The sequence below is a fragment of the Pteronotus mesoamericanus genome, unplaced genomic scaffold, assembly GCF_021234165.1.
Source record: "Pteronotus mesoamericanus isolate MK-2021 breed Mesoamerican mustached bat unplaced genomic scaffold, CSHL_Meso_final scaffold_36, whole genome shotgun sequence".
NCBI lineage: Eukaryota > Metazoa > Chordata > Mammalia > Chiroptera > Mormoopidae > Pteronotus > Pteronotus mesoamericanus.
Genome location: NW_026555313.1, coordinates 16,468,284 through 16,492,226, shown reverse-complemented (window position 1 = coordinate 16,492,226; position 23,943 = coordinate 16,468,284). Strand labels below are relative to the sequence as shown.

Here is a 23,943-nt window from a genome sequence, read left to right as displayed (position 1 = left end):
GTGTCTTATACATGTTTTAATGAACTAACGAATATAACCAGAACGGGGCTACCACACAATTGACGCTTCCTAAATTATCATTATTTGCATCATTATCATCATCTAATCATTTCTCACAAAAGCACTAAAGGGTCAGTATCATCTGCTGTCTACAGATGAAGTTCAGAGAGGTTATATAACTTCTTCAATGTCCCCATAGCTAGGACATAACAGACCTGTTATGAAACCCGCTAAATGTGATCTAAGCATTTACCAAGGGCCTCTTGCTATCCAACTCATCCCATCGAATAGAAATGACTACACCTTCTGCCTGATGTGGATCAGACTTTCATCCCAGGTCTGCTCCCACTGCACAGCAAAAGCACTGTGTGAGGCAGATGGGATAAAAGGCATATCCTCCACACTAAACCAGTCTGCTCTGCGGAAAAGGAGCTAAGAGCAGAAAAGGCATTAAGGGTAACAGCTGGGACCTGATTACCTGACAGGTATAAAACTCCTAACTAATTTCCCTGTAGCAAATATTACCCTCAACCCACTTTCCACACATTTCTGCTTAAAATCCTTCACTGGGTTCTCATTATCCTCAAGATAAAATGCAGACTTAGCTGCATTTCATTCCTGTCATGTGCTAGCCCTTGCCTCTTTTCCAGCTCCATTCACTACTCCCCCCATGTGCCCCCACCCCATGCTTCAGCGCATCCAAACCATGTGCAGTGCCCCAAATCCACCACGCTTTCCAGCCACTCTACCCCCACCCCTGCCTTCCATCTCCTTTCAAAGTTATCAGCTCAAGTAGCACCTTTTTCAGAAAGGTGCTTTCCCTGACCCCCACATACCTCAGACGATGATCTCCTTGACAGAGTCCTGTGTAACACAATCAGTTCAACAATAATTTCAGCACAGGCACTGTGCTAAGTTAATGTGGCTACAAAGAGCCTTATGTCTCCCAGAAGCTTTCAGGAAAGGAGAGGGAAGAGGGGAACAAGAGAAGTTCACAGGCTGTTAGAGACAAGTGCTGTGATGGGTGCATAGGGTGCTAAGAGAGTATTAGCACAACCTGAAGCCCACACTCCAGGGGTTTCCTACAGGAGAAAAGGAGGCAAGGAGGACATTGAGCCCAAAGGAGCTCAGGTATGAACTGTGCTCTATGCAGGGAGTTACAACAGTTCAGAATTATTGGACTCTTGAGTAACAGGTGCACAACAAATAATTGAGTCAGCAAATCATTTGTTACACTTCAAAAGGCCAAGACTTAAACTAATTGCAAAAGTTACTTATGTTGGGGGGAGGGGGCAGACAAGAACAAGTGTTTTTCATTAGGCCAAGATAATTTCTATTTATGAAATCATAGCCTTCTTTTGGTTGTTGAATAGAAGTTGTCTCTGATGCAAAAGTGGTTAGAGGCTCCTAACGATACCTTTCATGCACAGTAATCAGAACTCTGGTCTTCCAACAAAAGAGGATTCTAAGTCATAACGGTAACAGTCACCACTTTTCTGAACCTCTGTTCTGTGTGAAGGGCTATGTGAGGTCCCTTAAAGGCATTTTCTCTAATGTTAATCTTCCAGGGAGATTTTGTTCTATCTCTTCTGCTAATTGAAAACTGAGACTCAAAAAAGGTGAAATAACTTGTTCAGGGTTACCCAGACAGTAAACTATGAATATGAGATCCGCTCTAATTCTCACGCCAATGCTCCTTCCATTCTACCACTCTATCACCTAAATAAATGTATCTCTGAGGTTTGAACTACATTACTCAGACTCTCAGGATGAAAGGCACCTTCCTCTAAACGACTTCCTCCACCACATCCAATGCTTGAGTCTCTTGTATAACACCCTGCACTAAGTATCTGTCTACTACTCAGGTGTGGTCCCTGGACCTACAGCATCAGTTATCACCAGAAGCCTATTAGAAATGCAGACTCTAAGGCTCCACCCCTGCCCCTAATGAATTGGAAACTATTTTATAAGGATCCCCTGGTGATTCACACACACATTAAAGTTTGAGAAGTTTGATCCAGCCCACTCTTCCCATACCTGGCTGCGTGGCAAGATCACAAGGGAAGCTTTTCCAAGATACAGATGTGGAGACCTTATCCCACATCCTCCAAATTCTCTCCTAGGGCAGAACTCAGCTTTCTAGTCCCAAGTTCCCCCATGTGATTCTTATAGAGCTAATGAGTCTTCTAGCTAAATATTTAAAATTCTTTAACCAAAGGCTTCTCAACCCTGATTACTCATCAGAATCACCTGGGAAGGTTTTAAAAAACATGAATGTCTAGACTCCATTATAGACCAGCCAGATTTTCTGAGGGTGGGGCCCAAGTATATCAATATTCCCTAAGTGTTCCCAAGTATATATAAATAAGAGCTGTGAGCCAAGGTTAACCATTCCTTACATAAAACAATTTGAAGTCATTGATCTTCCTGTCTAAATCTCCCTGAAACCATTACATCTAGAACTTAATACAATACTCTACATATAAAAGGAGACATACAGCCGTGACTGGTGTGGCTCGGTTGAGCATCGTCCTGTCACTGGTTTGATTCCTGGTCGGGGCACATGCCTGGGTTGTGGGCCAGTCCCCCACAGAGGTATGTGCAAGAGGCAACTGATCGATGTTTCTCTCCTTCTCTTTCTCCCTCCCTTCCCCTATGTCTAAAAATAAATAAGTAAATAAAACACTTAAAAAAAATAAAAGGAGGCATGCAGATTCCTCATTCTGGGTATTTATCCTTCCCTTCTTCCCTTCTTCCTTTCTTCCTTACTTGGCCATCAGAACACATTGTTGACACACGTTAGGGGGTCATTCAAAATCCCTAAATATTATTTTTTATTAACTTCAATTTGAAATAATTTCAGACTTACAGAAAAGTGGCAAGAATGGCACAAAGAGTTTCCTTACACACCTTTGCCAAATTTTTACATCTTACATAACCCAATAAATTACATAACAGCAAATTAACACTGACACAATACCATTAACTAATCTACAGATGTTATTCAAATTTCACCATTTGACACAGTAATGTCCTTTTTCTGGTCTAGTATCCAATCCAAGATCTCACACTGCATTTAGTTGTCACGTCTCTTTAGTCTCCCTCAATCTTTGTCCTTCATTGTCTTGACAATTTTGACAAATATTGACCCAGTTATTTTGTACAGTGTCTCTCAATTGGGGTTTGTCTGAAGTTTCCTAATGATTAAATTCAGGCTATGGATTTGGGGAAGAATACCACAGAAGTCATACTCTGCTCTTCTCAGTGCATTATATCAAAAGGCACATAATGCCAATACATCTTATTGCTGATGAAGTTAACTGTGGTCTCTTGGTTTAGGTAGTGTCTGCCACATTCCTCTACTGTAAAGTTGACATTTTCCCGTTTGTAATTAATAAGTATATTGTGGGAAAATGCTTTGAAACTATAAAAATATCCTTTTAGTCACCATCACTTAACCTGTCCATTTGAAATTTAACATCCATTGATTTTTTTTTTCCTGGAACAATTATTATTATGGTGTTTCCTAAATGATGATTTTTCTAATCATCACTCCTCCCACAGTTATTAATTGGAATTTATAACATTAGGAAGAGCTCTCCCTCCTCCCCCACTTATTTATATCAGTATAGGCTCATGGAAATTTATTTTATTTTTATTTATTACATTAATCCATTACTATCATTATTTTGTTGCTCAAATTGTTCAGATTTGGCCACTGGGACAAATATTGGTTCCTGTATCCTTTTCATATGTTCCAGCCATTTCTTTTACCTGTGGTAAAAAACAACAAAATTTACCATCTTAACTAACATTGTTGTGCAAAGACTCTACAGATCTTTTTAATATTGCAAAACTGAAACTCTACCCATTAAACAACATCCCCACATTTTCCCGCTCCTCTCAGCCCCTGGCAAACACCATTTTAATTTGTTTCTATGAATTCGACTACTTTAAAAACTCAGGTAAGTAGAATCAGACAGTATTTGTCTTTTTGTGACTGGCCTATTTCATTCAGCCTAATATCCTCAAGGTTCACCCGTGGAATAGTTGCGACAGGATTTCCTTCCTTTTTAAGGCTGATTAATATTCAATCACATTTTTAATACCATATTTTGTTTATCCATTCATCAATTGATGGATATTTGGGTTGCTTCCATCTCTAGGCTATAACGAAAAATGGTTGCCATAAACAGAAGTGTGCAAATATCTCCTCAAAATCCTGCTCTCAATCTTTTTGGATATATAGATGCAGAAGTAGAGTTTCTGGATCATATGGCCTGACCATTTTTTGAACACTTCCTTACTTTCTGGCATCATAAAATATTCCAGATTCCTCATCTTGTACTGCCCCACCTCTGGAATCAGCTATTTCTCAAAAGAACTCTGGTTTTCTTTTTTTGGAGAATAATTTTTAGAAACTGAATATGGGCATGAGATGTGTGCATTGCTACTGAGTGACATCCTTGGCCTTCTCAGCAGTAGTGTAGAAAATATGTGTATGATCCACTCATCTACTGATGGGCATTTAGGTTGCTTCCAATACTTGATTATTGTAAATTGCGCTGCTATGAACACTGGGGTGCATAAGTTCTTTTGAATTGGCGTTTTGGGATTCTTAGGGTATAGTCCCAGCAGGGGAATCACTGGATCAAAAGGCAGTTCCATTTTCAGCTTTTTAAGGAAATTCCACACTGCTTTCCACAATGGCTGCACCAGTCTGCATTCCCACCAACAGTGGACTAGGGTTCCCTTTTCTCCACAGCCTCGCCAGCACCTGTTGTTTGTGGATCTGTTTATGATGGCCATTCTGATGGGCTGAGGTGGTACCTCATTTACACAATGGAATACTATGCAGCAGAAAGAAAAAAAGAACTACTAAACTTCGCAACAGCATGGATGGAACTAGAGAGCATTATGCTAATAAGTGAAATAAGCCAGGGGGCGAAAGACAAATACCATGTGATCTCACCTATAAGCGGAACCTAACCAACAATACAAAGATGCAAGGAAAATAAGACCAGTAACACTGAAAGGAAAAGAAACCAACAGAGACAAAAGGGAAGGATGGAGGCGGGCGCGGGGGGCGGGGCGGGGGGGGAGGAAGGGAAGGGGAAAGTCAAGGAACATGTAGCAAGGACTCATGGACAAAACCAAAGGGGAAGGGTTGAGGGGTGAGGGGGCAAGGCAAAGTGGCGAGGGGAAGGCAGAGACAAATGTATTTGAAAAAAATTTTAAAAAAAAGAAAATATGTGTATGTATACACACATATCCTGATCTACTTATCTGGATAGATAGAGGCACACCATGAATTATACCATAAATTATACTGATCCCTACTCTAATCCAACACCACAGAAGGTTTATTCTTCCCTTTCCCTTTTCCTTATTTGTAACTCCTTTCTCCCACAGCAAGAAACCTATTACTATCCACAGTATAGTTACTAATATTTGCTCAGTCCTATAAAACACACCACATAGTGTCAGAATTGCTAATCCATACCTTGAGAAAAAAATTTACTCAAGGTATGGTTAGTATTATAATATTAACCATAATATAATATTTATATATAGTACCTTTTGTCTTTAGCCTTATAGTACATAGTGAAAATACCAATTCCAGAGTGACTTAGGCTAGTCCTTTTCCTCTCTACCCCTTCAGTGTGATTGTTATTCATCTGTAATACATTTCAAGTTCATTTCTCACTAGCTGTAGTTCATTTTGGATTCTCCCCACATTTAGGTTGATTTTAATTGTTTATTTTTGGGGGGTTAGGGAAGGATTAATGATTCTAAAAGTCAGAGGATACTGAAACACATTCAGAAAAGTGTCATACCGCCTTCCTTTCTACTCCACTCCTTTTTCTTCACTCTTTCCCACCCCATAGCTATCCACCCTTGTAGGTCACCAATCTCATTAGTTCCAGTTTATCCAAAAAATTTTAAAAATGCATATTTTCTTTTCCTTATGTGAAAAATAGTATATTATTGATATTCTTCTTACACTTGAACTTTTCACTTAATACGTTTTGGAAATCACTCTATATTGTTTAGAGATCTTCCTTATTCATTTTTACAGATACATAGTATTCCATTATGTAGATACACCATATTTATTTAACCATTCTCCTATATATTGGCATTTAGGTTTTTCCCAATATTTTGTGAGAACAAACAATGTTGCAATAAGTAACCATATGCATGTTTATTAACCAATGTTGCAATAAGTAACCATATGCATGGATGGAGGTCTAAACTTCAGGGTAGATTCCAAAAATTGGGATTGCTGGTATAAAAGGCAAGTAAGAATATAGTATTAGATATTGCCAAATTCCCTGCCAAAAGGGTTGTATCCATTTGCATTCCCATCAGCAATGCCTTGGAGCATGCTTTCCCTCTGACTTTACAACAGAATATGTTGTTGTACTTTTTAATTCTTGCCAATGTAAGAGGTAAGAAATTGTATCTTAGTATTGTTTATATTTTCATCTCTTTAATTATGAGTTTGACCCTCTTTTTGTATTATTTTGAACCACTTTTATATCATATCTTTGTTCATGTCATTTTCCCATTTTTCTATCAAAAGTTTTGGTCCTTTGTCCCTCCATTTTTAAGAATTCTTTATACAGGTTGGGGCCTAAGTAGCATTACAGTTGTTCATATGGAAAATAATACAATAATTAGTAAATGATAATACAAGAATAAACTCTGTTTTGGGTACTCACAACTGTGGACCTACTTTTGTACCACCTGATATATGTTGCAGATATTTCCCAGTTTGTTAGCTCTCTTTTGACTTTTTTCTATAGTGTTTTTTTTTTTTGGTTTTTAAAAAGGTTTTATTTTTATATAATCACATTTATTGATATTTTATTTTATTGCCTCTGAATTTTAAGTTATGGTTAGAAAAAAGATTTTACCTGTTTGTTTTTTTCCTAGTTCTTGTATGGTTCCATTTTTTACATTTTATTTTTAATTTTTAGATTTTATTTATTTATCTTTTAGAGAGAGTGGAAGGGAGGGATAAAGAAAGGGAGAGAAACATCAATGTGCAATAGAAATACTGATTGGTTGCCTCCTGTTCCCAACCCTTGGCCTGCAACCCAGGCATGTGTCCTAACTGAGAATCGAGCCAGCAACCTTTAGGTTCACAGGCCAGCACTCAATCCACTGAGCCACAGCAGCCAAGGCTAAAAAAATTTTTATACATTCAGTACTTTCACTTAATTTTTTAATAAATTTACATACCTCCATACCCTTTCTTTTAAGTTAGTGTGGCAATTTTCCATAATAAACTACTAAAAGAGAAGCTTTGGTCAAGAATAGAAATAGCGAAAACAAAAACAAAAAAAAGATAAACACAATCACTGTTGCTTTTACAAAACCAACACTTTCAGCACTTATATTCAAACAAGACCACACACGCATTTGTAAGATATGTGTCTTCAGTGGGGTTTTTTTTCTTGCAGCTTGCTCTCCTCACAATCTAATGGCAGAGCTGTCGTGGAGGCAGTTTGTCAGTTTGTCATGCTGGATCTGGGAGGCCTGCTCAGCTTCACATTATCTGAGGGCCCTGGATACCAGGCTCTAAGATCTGGAAATCCCAAACTGTCATGGCTCCATCGGTGCCAGTAGTGCTATTCTGGCGCAGCATCTCCAAAGCTGTGTTGTGGTCTTGGTGTGACCCTCTGGCTCACCTGGCAGAAGCGCCCAAGGCAAATATGTTGTTCTGGATACTCTGTTTTGGAATGCCTAGCTTTGGTAGGGGGAGGAACTCTGTTTCAGAGTTGAGACCTGCATGCTTTTTGAGGTGTTGAGAAGAGACACGGTGCGGATGTAGCTGGCCCAAGTCAGGCGGCTGTCGCTGGTGGAGAAGCTTGTACCATGCACCCAACCACCAGTGCCACTGCCACCAAACTCTGACATCAACTCACCAAAAGGCACCTTGCTGGTTGTTCACCACTTCTTTAATGTGTGCAGAAAACACTCTGCATTTGAAATCACATGATCCTGCCACCAGCAAGACATTACTGGGGTGCCAATCCAAGCTGAGGACCCTGGAGCAAAGTAGCTTTTTAATATGCTTGCTTACCAACCAGACATTTTCAGACTTAAAAGTAACAAACAGAAATGAATCGTGCTCCACTTCCTACAGCAAATTTGTTCTTTCGTGCGGACCACTTGACAGAATTATGTGCAGTTAATTCTCAGAATTAGCAGGGTGTGCTTCCAGACCATCTTCCTGACTCCAGACATAGGCATTGAGGTCTGCCTCACAAGTGACAATGTTGTCGCTCCTGGGAGCCCCGCTGGTACATGTGATGTGTCCATTGTGCTCCTTGAGTATATGAGCTTTAACCCACTGACTCCTATTCTTTTTACAGATGTGGATATCATGATTATTGGGGCTTAGGGCAATTTTTGTAGAATCGCTGTTCCAGGCATAAGGGTGATTGGCTATCGTAAAAACTGATGCAAGCACATTCTTCTTAAGTCTTTTCAAAAGGTAGACAGCTGATGTGGGGGCAGTCTGGACCAGCTTTGAGCGAAGAACGCGGGGACTCTGGTCATTCAACACAAACAGGTTCCCATGGGCACGAAGGGAAGACTGAGGCCCATCCATTTTTTACATTTAGATCCCTGATCCATTTGGAGTTTATTTTTGTGTATGATATAAGATATGGATCCAATTCATTTTTTTTTTCAAATAGCTACCCAGTTGTTCCAGCACCATTTGTTAAAAAGTCGCTCTTTACCCTAGTGATTTGAGATGCTACCTTTATCATATACTAAATTACCTTAAGTTCTTAAGTCTATATTTGGGTTCTGTATTCTACTTCACTCATATATTTATTTATTCATGCAAAAGCACTACAATGTTTGATTTATAGAGGCTTTGTAGTACATTTTAATGTCTAATAGGGCTAGTCCCTCCCCTCTGAAAAAGTATTTATAATTTTTAAAATTTCTTATATTTTCAATTTATATTTTTATTTAGGTACAGTTAGTATATAACCTTATATTGGTTATATTAGTTCCAGGTGTACAATATAGTGATTTCACATTTTATACATTACAACGTGATCACTAATTCTAGTAATCCTCTGTCACCCTGTAAACTTATTATATTACTGACTATATGCCCCTTCCCATTTTTACCCCAACCCCTCTCTTTTGGTAACCACCCCTATGGTCACTGTTACTAAGTCTGTGTTTTGTTTGTTTCATTTTTTTTTTAGATTTCACATATAAATTAAACCATATGGTATTTGTCTTTATCTGCCTGACTGATTTCACTTAGCAAAATACCCTCTATATCCATCCATGTTGTCACAAATGGAAAGATTTTCATTCTTTCCCATTGCTGTGTAACATTCCATAGTGTGTGTGTGTGTGTGTGTGTGTGTATGTGTCACATCTTCTCTATCCACTCATCTATGGATGGACACCTAGGTTACTTACATGTCATGGTTATTGTAAATAATGCTATAATGAACATAGGAGTGCATATCTCTTTTTGAATTATTTTCTCATTTTATTTGACTATACATTAAGAAGTGGAATTGCTGAGTCATATGATATATCTACTGTTAGTTTTTTGAGAACTCTCCATACTGTTTTCAATAGGGGCTGCACCAGACTGGAGTCCCACCAAGTGCACAAGGATTCCCTTTCCTCCACATCCTCGCCGACATATTCTTTGTTGACTTTAAAAAAGAAAACAATTCTCAACCTAACGGCGTGTTCATTGATTTTAGAGAGAAGAAAGGAGAGAAACACGAATTGGCTGCCTCACGTATACTTCCTGACCAGGGGTTGAACCCGCAACCTAGGCATTCACCCTGACCAGGCATAAAGCCCATAACTTTTTGGTGTGTGGGATGGTGCTCCAACTGAGCCACACTAGCCAGGGCATGTTGACTTTTTGACAATAGCCATTCTGACAGGTATAAGGTGGTATCTCATTGTGGTTTTAAGTTGCATTCCCCTGATCATTAGTGATGATAAGCATCTTTTTTTAATGTCTGTTAGCCATCTGTATGTCTTCTTTGGAGAAATGCCCTCTGCCCATTTTTTGATTGGACTGTTTATTGTTTTGTTATTGAGTTGTATTAGTTTCTTAATATTTTGACTATTAACTCCTAATCAGATATATAGTTTGTGAATACACTCTTCTAGTCAGTAGGTTGCCTTTTTGTTTTGTTAAAGATTTCCTTTCCTGTACAGAAGCTTTTTAGTTTGATGTAGTCACATTTACTTTTTCTCGTGTCTCCTTTGTTCAAGGGAACATGTCCACAGAGATATTACTCAGACTGATGTCAGATGGTTTACTTCCTATATTTTCAGGCCTTATATTTAATTCTTTAACCCATTTTGAATTTATTTTTGTACAATGTAAGAGAGTGGTCAAGTTTCATTTTTTTTTCCATATATCTGTCCAGTTTTCACGCCACCATTTGTTGAAGAAACTGTCATTACTCCTGTGTATATTTTTACTTCCTTTATCATAGATTAGCTGAACATACAAATTAGGGTTTACTACTGGTCTCTCTATTCTGTTTCATTGATCTATGTGTCAGTTTTTGTGCCAGTATTATACTGTCTTGATTATTATAGCTTTGCAATATAGTTTGAAATCAGGGAATGTGTACTTCCAACTTTGTTCTTCTTTCTCAAGTTTGTTTTGGCTATTTAGGGTTTTTTGTGGTTTAATATTAATTTTAGGATTATTTGTTCTAGTTCTGACATAAAAATTTTCATTTTTTTAGTGTTTCTTGACTATTCTTGCATGTCTATTTATCTAACTCCCCCAAAAAGCCTGTTGGAATTTTCATTGGGATTTTATTTCTAAATTAACTTATGGAGAACTGTCATCTTTATGATGTTGAATCATCCTATTTAAGAACTGGTGATATCATTCCATTTGTTCAAATGTGTCTGTCAAGAGTGTTTTAATGTTTTCTTCCTGTAGGTCTTACACATCTTTTGTTGAGTTCTTTGCTAAGAAATCAATCTTCTTTGTTGTAATTAAAAATCAGGTTTCTCTACCATTATATTTTCTATACTCCTTTGTATTTTTGTGTCAGTGGTCACTTCTGCTCTTTCATTTCTGATTTTATTTGGGTCTCTCCTTTTCTTGATGAGTCAGGTTAAGGTTTATCCATCTTGTTTATCTGTTCAAAGAACTAGCTCTTGGTTTCACTGGTCTTTTGTATTGTTTTTCTAGAATGTATTTTGTTCATTTCTGCTCTGACCTTTATTACCATTGCATTTTTTAATTGGTTACTTTTGCTGTATATGAAAGCTACTGACTTCAGTATATTAATTTTATAATTTGTTACCTTATCTTTAATTGTTTGAGTTTTATCCACGATTCGCTGTGGTTTTCAGGACTGCCATCATATCAAGTATAAAAATAAATAGTTTCCCTTTGTTATTAAAGCCATGTGCCTCTAATCAATTTCTCTAGTCTCACTGCATTGGCCAGTACCTCTGGTACAACGTGGAAGTGGAGATAGTGGCCTCCCTCCCTTGTTTCTGGACTTAGAGAAAATACCTGTGGTGTTTCCTAATTTAGTAAGTTACTGTTTTTAAAACTACATAAAAGTTACTAGTTTTAAAACTATATGTAAGTTACTGATTTTGGAAGTATATATATATTTTTTCTTTTTGTTTTTTTTTTGAAGTCCAGAGTTTAATTAATAGTAATGTGTTGTATACACATTAGTTTATGAGTTTTGATGAACATACCATGGTTATGTTAACAAGAGGGGAAACTGGGTGAGGGTAGTATATTTTTTATTAATAAAGTATTCATCAAGTCATATTTTCTTGAGTGTTTTTATGAGGAATGGATATTGAATGTTGAAAGTTTTGTCATCATTTATGGAGATAATCTTATGATTATTTTTCCTGAAACCTATTAGTAGGGTTAACTATGTAATATTAATGGATTTCCTAATAATGAGCCTACCTTTAATTCTTGGACTTAAACTCACCTGATACAGTGAATTATATTTTTAATGTGGTTTTGGATTCTGTTTATTAATAAAATATCTATTAGTGCTACATTAATACTATATATGTGGCACTTCATAGGTATTCATAAAAATTAGTCTGTAGTTTTCTTTTGTCCACTGTCTTTATCATATTTAGGTATCAGTATTCTCTTTGCTTCATATGAAGTACAAACTTTCTCTATATTTTCTATACTCTGAAATAATTTCTAGAGCTTTGTAACTATCTGGTATGTGGCAGTTTGGCAGAATTCCCCTGTGAAATAAACTGGGCCTAGTTTCTTTTTTGAGGAATATTTCCTTAATAATTTTCTTTATTTCTTCTACAAAAATAATAGTCTTTTTACATCCTCTATCTCTAACAAATTCGATCATCAGAATTTCCCAAGGAAATTATTCATTTCTTCAACATTTTAAAATGTATTTACATAGAACTGCAAACATTCATAATTTTTTTTGTTTCATTGGTTACTTCTCCATTACCACTTATTCTGTCTTTTGTGCTTTCTCCTTTTTTCTTCTTTATTGTGTTAGCTAGTAGTTTGCCTATCTTGATATTTCCAACAAATCTTTTAAAAAATGCTGTAACAATTATTGCTATTCTGGACTAAGCCCCTCTAAAATCCTGATACCTAGAAACAACCACAATTCTGTAGTGTAAAACCAGACACAGCATCCTTATCCAAAAAATTTCACATTCATCTTCCCCTTTCTCTTCTCTTCCTTGTTTTTGTTACTTCCTCACATTGTTGACTCACACAATGCTGGCAACAAAAACTTGTAAGTAATATTTAACACATTCTGCTGATGAACCAATTTCTTCCATCTCCGATCTTTTAAAATTGATCTTCTTAATCCACATTAACTCTTATAAATTTCAACCTGTTAGATTCCATCTCTCAAGATCCTTCCAGACCCTGTCATTTCATGCATTCATTTATTCAAATCAACCAACACTTCCAGGAACTGTGCCAAGCCCAGTGCTTACAGGCACATTAATAACTATGCCTTAAAATGACTACTGCAGCAATGGAGAAATGTTAAAAATGCTTTTCATGCACAGAAGGAGCAACATGATGGAAGGATGTGAGAGTCAGGGAAGGGTCAAAAGGGAAGGAACCATTTGGCTGGTTCGTTAAGGATGTTTGTTAGGTAGAGAAGGGCATCCGAGGGACAGGTGATTTTAAAAAAAGGAAGAGCTGTGAAGGCATATGGTATCTTGTAGGAATAGCCAGTTAATAAATTAGTGTGGGGCAAGCAATGATGATGGAGAAATAGGTCAGCACAACCAACCAGCACTTAAACTTAGGGCTTAAAAACCTTCAGCAGGAAAGCCTGGAGTTTTCAAACTGGACAGTGAAACCGTGACGCCCACATCTTAGAAAGGTCACTCTGGACACAGTGTAGAATATGGGAAGGAGCATCATCCAGAGTGGGAGAAACAAACAAGGAAATGAGGAAACAGTTCCAGTGAGAGAAGTTGAGAGCCTAAACTGAAGCTGTATAATTAGAAAAGGACAAATTCCAGAAACAAGTCAGAGGTGACTGATAAGAGAGGGTCCAAAAAGTCACATGAATAACTGGCTGGGTGACAATGGTTTAACAGAGATGCAGGATATGTAAAGATCTAGTATGGGGAAAAAGCAAGAGTTCAGTTTTGAATAAGAATCTCAACTCTTTCTAAACCATCAGGGTAGAGATATTCCACAGCCAGCTGGCAAAACTCAGGTCTAGTGCATAAGAGGTAGGGGTGGGGTGGGAGGTACTTGTTTGAGAGGATCTATGTGTGCCAGGTATAGCCACAGATGCAAATGAGAGATAGTAACTACCATGTACTGAGCACTTACTACATGCCAGGTACTGTGCTAAGCATTTTACCACACTGTTTCATGTATACATGTGAGGCCTGTCTAGAAAAAGTCCAACCATTTTTAATATAACAAGAATGGTTTATGCGACATTGACGTAACCTGGCAGCCAAGGAGAGTGGACTGGGATGTGCATGCATGAACAATGATGACTTCACCGTACTAGTCAGTGGGGGTGGTAGTCGCCATTGAATGAGCATGTGTACTAGGTAGCCATTGCATTCAAAATAGCTGAGCAAGTAGAGCAACAAATCTGCATCAAATTTTGCGTTAAATTTGAACATTCCTCCATCGAAACTATCCAGATTCAGAAGGCTGCAGCTATGGGCAACTGGTGATTGGCAGCTTCATCACAACAATGCACCTGCTCATGCATCATGTCTTGTTCAGAGTTTTTTAGTGAAACATCAAATCACCCAGGTGACTCAGCCCCGCTACAGCCCACATTGGGCACCCTGTGACTTCTGGCTTTACCGAAAACTAAAATCACCTTTGAAAGAGAAGAGATTTCAGACCATCCGTGAGATTCCGGAAAATATGACGGGGCAGCTGATGGCATTGGGAGAACTGTGTGAGGTCCCAAGGTGCCTACTTTGAAGGGGAAGGAGGTGTCATTGTCTTATGCACAATGTTCCTTGTGTCTTTTTCAGTAAATGTCTCTATTTTTCATATTACATGGTTGGACACCTTCTGAACAGACTACACACACACACACACACACACGTTAGAGAAACTATCTTTCCCATTTCACACACATGGAAACCAAGATTCAGAATAACAAAAAGCCCAGAGTCACAGGGCTGGTATGTGTCAGAAGAAGAATCTGAACTCAGTGTGGCTCCAAATCCTGGGCTTACAAGTAAGGTGAACTACAAGAAGTTATTTGGCGGAAAGGGAGTAGGGTGAGGGCACTGAGGGGAAAGAAGAGAAAGAAAATGTACTAAGCAGCAATTTTTGTCAGCCAGCCATTGAAAGAGGCACTTTATATGCATGTCTCCTTTGCTCTTCAAACCCGTTATAATTGATATTATTAGCCCCATTTTCCATACTGGAAACCTTGCTCAAGATCAAGGCCCTGATAACTGATGAAAATAGGATTTGAACCCATTCCACCATACTCCAAAGAATGTATTTCTACAATACTGAAGAAAGCATACAATGAGAGAAAAGGGAATACTCAGGGCAGAGGATGGGATGTATGAGCATTAAAGGAGTAAGGAAGTGAAACGACCAACAAAAAATGATTTTAGAACATGCAATCAGAAGGAAAGAGAAAATATTATGTGGGAATCCAGGGATGAGAGAATTTTAAGATGGATGGTCAATTAAGGTCAAATGCTGTACAAAAGTCTGGCTGAGGACCAAGGATCCCAGTTCATTTAATAATTAACAGGCTTTGGTGACCTTTTTGAGAGCAGATACTGTAGAGTGGTGGGGTTAAAAGTCAGATGGCAGTGAACTGAGAAGATCTCAGGAAGTATAAAAACCAAAGCAGTGAGAGGAGGAAAAAGGGTGGCTGGAAAGGAAGGTGGAACAGAACGAGGGCGTTTAGGATAAGAAGACATTTCTAGGCTCAGGGAAGGAGTTAGTGAAGGAGAAACAGATGCAAGGGGAGGGGTGTGAATGATGCAGCAAGGTTCCAGAGGAGAAGAAGAGGGCCCCTCCCTCCTTTGATGGTGGTGAGGCAGGAATAGGTATGTACATGGGGAGATTTGGAGGTGGGGAAGAGAGAAGCTGAAGGAGCTCAAACAGAAATGTCCCTCTATTCATTATGAAGTAGGTGGGTTTATCTGTTGAGAATGAAAGGAACAGGGTAAATGAGGGAGGCTTCTGGAAAGGGACCCTGTGGGAAGCTGGAAAGAACAATGACAGCACCAAGGACTCAATAGGGCTGGAAACTAATTTTGTAATTGAGTCAATCAGCAAGCCTATGTGATTTCCTGTAGCAGGCCTGAGCGGTGAGTGGAGGAAACTTCTGGAATCAGAGGAAAAGCAGTAATCACCAGGGAACCAAGGATGGTGGTGAGAGTGTCTCTGAAGTGACTGACCTTGGAATCTGCACCAGGGAGAAGAAACCAATGCAGAGCTGATCCACTGAGAGGACAGAGAACAGTAAGGAGAGAACTTGATGTCATTGAACCTAAGTTGAATGGGAATGGAGAAGTGTGAAACTGGGGTTTAAGCAGAGAGTAGAGTTTCAGAGTTCATGATTTCTAGGGTAGAGCAATTCTGTGGAGTAAGTTCCAAGATGTGGCCTTGCTATGTGGCATTGTTGTAGTGGCAGAGATGGGGACAGTCATTGCACTGGGGCTGGTCAAGGAACTAGGACTCTCCACTGGCTTCACCGTGGATCCAGACAACATTCCAGGACACTGGTAGACATTGAGATGCTGAGGATATTTACTACTCTGCCCAGATTCACATAACTTAAAAAACTGATAAGTATGCCTTCAATCAAAACACTGACAAAAATTTTTATCTGAAGAATGTCCTTTTTTATGTCACTCGTATGTCTGCATGCTGACAGAGACCTATTACATGGCATCAAACAAAAAGATCAGAGATTCACAGCTGAGTGGACCTGTTCTTCTTTACAAGTTAAGGGTTACAGTGACTAGTTCTTTTTCCTTCCCTTTAAGTCTAATCTGACAGCCAACCACTAAACTAAGCCTCACTGTGTCTCCTCTCAGACCTGAAGATATCTATACTTGGTATCCAAAAGAGAGGTCAAGACCCCGTTCTTGCTATAAATGCCTATGGCTGGCTCTAAAAAAACTGATTTGAACAATTCAGACACTCATGAGAACCAGCCACACCACCCACTTCCACCACAAAGATGTTATCTTTAAAGAGGACTGTAGTGAAAGTCTAGGCCCTGGTTTTAAATTTTACTACAGCTACTTATGAAATATCATATGCTTTTTGCAAGAGACTGGTATTCTCCAGTGGTTGAACTAGCAGTTCCATTTTTTTCTTCTTTCTGGGGGGGCGGCCTCAGAATCTTTTTCTCAAATTTTAATTTGTATGAAAGCCAGATAAATAAAATACGGAAAAGCAGTGATTCTTGGTTAGTGCCAGAGTAGGGAATTCAGAGCCTAGCCCCCTCTACTCCTCTACACCCTGCAAGCCAAGTGAAATAACCTCTTAAGGGGTTCTTGCATCAGCTGGGGGGAAAACCCACTGAATTTTATTTACTTCTAGCAGTATCATTTTTTTAAAGATTTTATTTATTTATTTTTAGAGAGGGGAAGAGAAGGAGAAAGTGAGGGAGAGAAACATCAATATATGTTTGCATTCCACACATCCGCTGCTGGGGACCTGACCTGCAACCCTGTTGTGCCCTACACTGGGAATTGAACGGGTGACTATTTGGTTCACAGGCCAGCGCTCAATCCACTAAGCCACACCAGCCAGGGCTCCTTCTAGCAGTATCATTTTATAAGTCAACTATTTAGCAAAGACAAAATACAATAGATTCAGCAAAATGAAAATATCTTAATTATTAGTAAATATATCGTGGCCCTGGCTGGTGTGGCTCAATGGATTCGGGTTGGCCTGCGAAACAAAGTAGCCGGTTCGATTGCCCATCAGGGTACATGCCTTGAGAGTGTCTCTGAAGTGCAAGAAGCAACTGATTGATGTATCTCTCGCACACTGATGTTTCTCTCCCTCTCTTTCTCCCTCCCTTCCCCTCTCTCTAAAAGTAAATAAATAAAATCTTTTTTAAAAAAGAAATATATCTTGAACATTCTAGAGAAGCTCCATAGGACCACAATCAGTTTCCGATCAGGCCAAAAGGGGGTAGGGAAAGGCTGGAGGTGTAACTAACAGCTCTTGGCATAGCTGTCCAGCTCACAAGATTCCCTCTTTTGCAGAAACATGCCCTCTCTCCCTACTCAATGGTGGGCCTCAGTACTGGGCTGCTCTTATATCATGCCCTCCATCGGCCACAGCTGCCTGGTCTAGCTAAGTTGATTGGTCAAGCCCGGTAGAGCTCTGAAATTTTTTGATCTCACATTTAGGAACAGAATGAGTCGCCTTCCCCACCACCCTTCTCTCTCAGTTTCTCCCAGCCTCTTTTTGACAAACTTGTAAAATACAAAACTTAGATGCTGCCAGGGGCTATGTTGCTCACCTGAGAGAGAAAAGCCACCTGTAGTGAAAGTGAATAAAGCCACCCACAGAAAGGACCAGAAATAAGAGCCAAAAAACAGAGGGAGAAACCCTATCAGTGTTTGAGTTCTTCATATTCACTGAGACTCTGCTCCATCCTTGCCCACTCCAGGATTTAGTTTTTCAGCCTTTCCTTGGATTTCATGAGTCAGTAGATTCCATTTTCTATCTCTGCTAGTTCAAGTGGGGTTCTTGGCACCTGCAACCAAACTAATTTAAAAAAAAAGGAAGACACTCCCGGCTTTTGCCTTTGAGGAGGCTTAGGTGCGACTTGCTTTGTTCATATCGAATCCAGGCTCATCTGACACCAGCCGCCTCTGCCATGCCACTAAGTTCGATCCCACCTTGATCAAAATTGTTCACATATCTGAGGTGCACTGGTAGGAACTAGGTGCCTTGTCCATCCTGGTCCCCGAGATCAGCCCTTGATGTCTGTCTCTTAAACAAACTGCTGATGACATTGCCAAAGCAACTGGTAACTGTGTTAGTGTAGTTAGTTAGCTAGTTATTAGTAAAGAGAGGAAGGAAAGGGAATCAGACATTGTTAAGGATAGTCAGCAGGGGAGCATGGGCCTGCTTGCTTCACCAGGATGTGACAGCTGCAGGCCCATTCCCTGTAGGTTACTGGGGAAAAGGATAAAACAAGGGGAGGTAAGCACATGTGCAGTAAGAGCCAAAATGGCAACCAGAGAGGCTGGTCAGTCTAGCCCGGGGAAACAAAGGATTGGTTGGAAGTCAGGCCCTGTGAAAGCGTGGGAAGTTGACCTGTTATTTTTAAAAAGCTCCTGGTCCTTCCCAAATGCAAGATAATATAATCCCAGGGAACAAAGCCCTTCTTTCTCGTGCACCTGGGAACACGTGCTTGCCCTGTATGTTCATGCATTCTCTCCATAGTAACCATGAAGGTCTAGGAGCTGCATGGACTCCAAACGCAGGCTCTGGGTGGGAGCCTGGGTACAGGAGCATAGCCAGGAATAGTGCTGACCTCCCTGGACAGGGACCGAGACTGCTAATGCCGGGACAATGAAACAAAAACTCTGAACAATGGCCTTTGTTTTAGCCTTGCTGAGGACACAATAAGACTTTTTCCATGGCAGGACAGGCAGACATGAGACACAGGGAACTCAAAGGCAGCCTTCTATTTCCATCCAAATAAATCTTGCCACACCACAATCTCACCTGCGTGGGCCCATGAAATGCTGCGATCCTGTGAAAGAGCCCCACTTCCACCAGCAACAATTGTAAGGGTCTGAGGATTACAGTGAAACCCATCATTCAGAACAGACGCACCCAAATTGAGATAATACCTTCTGCCCCTGCCTTGATCATCAAAGCCCTCGAAGAAACTCCAAGAGACAGAAAGTAGCAAAAATAAAATAAATAAATAAAATTAAGCACAGTGGAAATATCACTCTTGATGACACTGTCCACACTGCCTCACAGATGTGGCACTGATCTTTAGCTAGAAAACTCTCTTGAAAACACTAAGGAGTTCCTGCGGCCTGCCCAGGCTGTGTGTTGCAACGGTGACAGCCATCACCCTCATGACATCATAAATGATGTCAGCAGCGGTGCAGTGGAATGCCCAGCTAGCTAAGAGCTACAAAGGAAAATATTTCAATTAAAGGTCATTTGACAACAGAAAGAAAAAAGAAAAAAAGAAAAGCAAGACAATCAAACATACAATGTCTGTGAAATCAAATACACAAACCTGTGGCCACAAAGAACTAATCTTGATCCAGAATTACCATCTCTAACTTGTTCTGTGGAAGCTAGAAGGATGCCTCAGTAATCCAGAGGTCTAGAAAGTCAGATGGTTTTTATGACAATCCTTTGAAGTCAGATCTCAGGAAAAAGAAAAGCAGATGCAGCAACAGTCAAAGCCATCTGAGCAGGATTTTGGCTTGACAAGACTGAACCACTCTCAAGCTGAGTGGCTGGAATGGGGAGGAGCCCTCAGCAACCCCATACTCTTCATCAGCTTTCTCTAACCCTATAACATAAATTTAAACTCTTCCAATAAAGACAATTCTGTCTACCATCTTAATTTGTGCAGGACACCTTAACCTTGAAAGCTTTCCTGTTGCCAAATGTAACTTTGTTTTTCTTTGGGACCTGCCCTTCCTTCCAAACAAGTTCCTAAACTCAGCCTCTGCTTTCTGTCTCCTCTAAGCCTCAAGGTCAAAGAGAATTGCTTACAGGGGACTTGTTTGGTTAGAGCTGCAAAAGCACTGACTGGGCTTTTTCAGAGAAGTCTGGGGGACCTACCACTCCTTAGTGCAGAAACATCCAAGGAGTGGGCTTTCTGGCTCCCTGCTGCCAGGCAAGAAAGGCAAACCAGAAAAGCAGCAGGACTCCTGTGATGTGCTGGAGAGTTCAGGAGATCTGAATGGCTCAGGAAGGAAATCAGTTTCACAGTGAAACCAGATACCTGTTTCGAATTCTGAGCCACTGTCTAGCAATAGAAGCTGAGGAGGTAGGGGGCAGGGCTGCTGCTGAGAAACTGAGAGGAAGCAGGAGGTTTGGAAACCTTGAGTTATTACTGGCCTAACTTCTGCCAGTAAAAGAATGTAGTATGGTATTTTTTTCCCTATTAACGCTTTCAGGCCCTTACTTGGCCAGGAAAGGCTACTTGTTTATTGAATTTGGTGGTGCATTAGGTAAAAATAAAGTTCACAAGTAAAAATATTAACTTTCTTCTTCCCTACATGGGAAGGGCTCATTGTATTAGTGTTCAGCTCAGTGGTCAAAAAATAATATACCAGAAAGTAAAAACCTAAAGACTTTCTGAAAAATTTCACTTCCTAACCTTATTTTTAAATTTCCATTAGTCACAAGCCCTGTAAACACTCTGTTCTTCACAAGTGCATGTTACAAGGTAAGTGTTCAATGAATGCTTATGAGTGAATGAGTGAATGAGGTATCACTGTATAACCAATGCATGTCCTTTACTAAAAACGGGGCATGGAGCCAACCCTCAGTGCCTTGGGGATTGCTTCTCTATCCCCCTACCATACCTGACCACTGAAGGTTATGTCCACGACCACTTCAATAGGGCCTGGGGTGGGGATAACAAATAAGGAAACACATTCAGGAAAGCTCCCTTCAGTTTGAGTCCTCACAGCCTAGACAACAAGGCCCATGGCACCTGGCAAAGAGGCCCTATCACTGCTCCACATGCCTGGCCAGGCCCTCACTCCCCATCACATAATGCTGCATGATAGCTCGCTGCCAGGGAGCATCTGTTTAGCTGGCATTGACTCCTGTGGGAATAAAGCCAATGAGCTTGGGTGAGGAGAGGAGAAATCAGTCAGGATAGAAAAAAGAAGGCTGGGGAGTGTGGTGCTTTGTTACGTTAAAGACTTAACTGGCCCTTAATTTCTACAGCAAAGCACAGAGGAAGTCAGTGAAAATGTCTGAAAGCCTCCGCTTAGCCTCATGTTGCAAATCCTACCCCATGGAAGGCATGAGGCACTTAGGAGATATGCTGCAGCTGCTCCACATGCCAATCCCCTTCTTCACTCACCCTATGTCCCCTTATGGGAATGACGCCAGACAAAGGCTCTTCCTGTATTTCTCAGGACTGCCAGGCAGATGAATCTCCATGTGGGATTTAAATTTCTCCATGGAGAAAAATTGGTAGGGAAAGTCTCCCAGGTCATATGTTTAAAAGGCTAAGGCTCAGATACTTGACTTCCTGTTGACCGATATTTTAAATCATTCCCAAAACTTTCAGTCCCTCAGGCAATTCCTAGTCCAGCCAGACACGGGTTTGCTCTGCCTGACAAGCAGGATTTCTGCATCACCACAACTTTCCTGAGTTTTATACTCTGGACATTTATTTATTTTCATTGACCTGTGAGGGCACAGACCCAATGTTTTTTGACTTCTATTTCCAGAGGCTGGCATGGGGCCTGGTAAACACAACTGTTCAGTGAATGTCTGTTGAATGAGTACTTGCATGCCTGTTTTCCAGATTAGCAGGAAAAAATGTCTGGTTTCAGTAAGCAGGTAAGTTGGTAAATACATGGTACTTTTCATGATATCATGAAGTAGAAGATATCTATAATGCCCCTCAAACACTACTTCTTTTACGGCACTTATCACCTTAAGCATCCTATTATGGTTTTTTTAGTACACTGATAAATCTCTCCTTATAAATTTCTTGGAAGCAGGAACTAGGTATTCTTCGATTATTTTATCCATCCCCTCATCCAATAAATGAACTAAATAAATGAATGAATGCTTACTGGCTGAACTATGTTATGGTCTTCAGTCTACCAAAACCTTCCAACACAAGCACCAAAATACTTTTTAAAGAAAGTCTGGTCCCCAGAAAAACACTTGCAAAAATTCATGTTGGCACATTAACTAAAGACAATGTTCATATGACATCAATACTAAGTGGCTGAGAAAACAAATGTGAACTATAGAAAGGCCAGGCCCAAAACATAAGAGAAAGGGGATGACAGCCAGCGTGGACTACAGAATGTGGCAGATTCCAAAACTTGTGGAAAATTCATAAAGCAGATTAACCATGTCAATAAAAGGGGTTACACTGAAAGCACTGACACAGATCAATTCTGTGAACAATGTGTCTGTATGTTGAGACCAGGGCTTTATTCAGGGAACATGACAGAAGAAAATTCTGTCACGTACAGTTATGCATAGTGGCATATGATTGAGAACAGAACCAACGGTGGGTAGAGGGAAGCCCTGATTCATAGGGCGGGGTTTCTCTCTGCTGCATGGTTCCCTAATAATTAATCAATTAGGGCCATAGCTTTATTTCCTGTGGCAGTTTTCTCTGTCATAGAGAATGAGGTCACAGCCCTAACTACACAGACCTTAAAGGCATGCAGGTGATGAATAGCTTCAGATATGCTTGGAGCAATCCCCAGAGATGACTGGGTTTATGGAGGATTCTTCGCCTCAGTAAGAAGAGCTTCTTAGAGGAGTTGAAGTATATTCTGACTCTGGCTTTTAAGTCCCTATCTACATCCTTATCACATGACTCTAACAAAAGAGATTGAATATTACTGAATCTATTGCGCAACCCTAGAGGCTGGAATAGGTCAATCGGGGCCCCATCAATTCTGAAATAATTAATCACAGCATTATTCAGTAGCATTAAATGTATGATACAGTGTATGAAAACAATTCTTTGATTTATTATGTATATAAATGAATTACTTAAACTTTAAGGGACCTTTGAGATTTAACATATTACTATTATTTAGATTATGTCAATTTCTCAGAGAAACCAAAAGTACTTATTGGCTGTCAGAATTCAAATTCACTAAAAGAAGGGAATGGATTATACATTAGCCAGTAAGAGAGGTGGAGGGAAGTTACAGGATGGGTAGAAAAATCAAATGTGAGAAAGAAAAAAGAACCACTAATGTGTTATTCTAGAGATGAAATAATTATAGAGTTGTGTCTATTGTTTTTTATGAAGACTCCCTGACCACCAAAAAAGAACACTCTCCCTTTCCCTTGTGTTTTATAAGAATTGGAGGTCAGAGAATATTTATGGACACACTAAAGCATTCAAAAGACCACCAAGCCTCTTGGCTCTTCAGTGGAAAGGTCTGGAAGTGAAAATGAGCAGAAGGCAAAGAGTAGGACTGACTCTGCTGGTTTTCTCCTCCCGATGACACAGTAGGACCAGATACCTGGCAACTGAGTTCAAAAAAGGGGAGGCCAGAAGAAGACCTAAGAGGCTTCTGCAATAATTGGTGGTTAAGTCAGACACGTGAAGCTTGAGACCAAGGGAGACCCAAAGGCAGAGGAAAAAGGAACCAGTAATACTAGAAGCACTCGAAGAGGTGGCTTTCTGGCTCTTTGCTAACAATCCCCTTATATGTGTTCAGAGGACTGATGCA

The 23,943-nt window shown here is 39.9% G+C and overlaps 1 protein-coding gene and 1 pseudogene across 2 annotated transcripts in view; both read right to left on the bottom strand.

The window, feature by feature from the left end:
- Positions 1-23,943, bottom strand: part of DIXDC1 (DIX domain containing 1) — a 77,143-nt gene that overhangs the window by 43,668 nt on the left and 9,532 nt on the right. The window lies entirely within an intron of this gene.
- LOC129086078 (actin-related protein 2/3 complex subunit 1A-like) lies at positions 7,694-8,445 on the bottom strand (annotated as a pseudogene).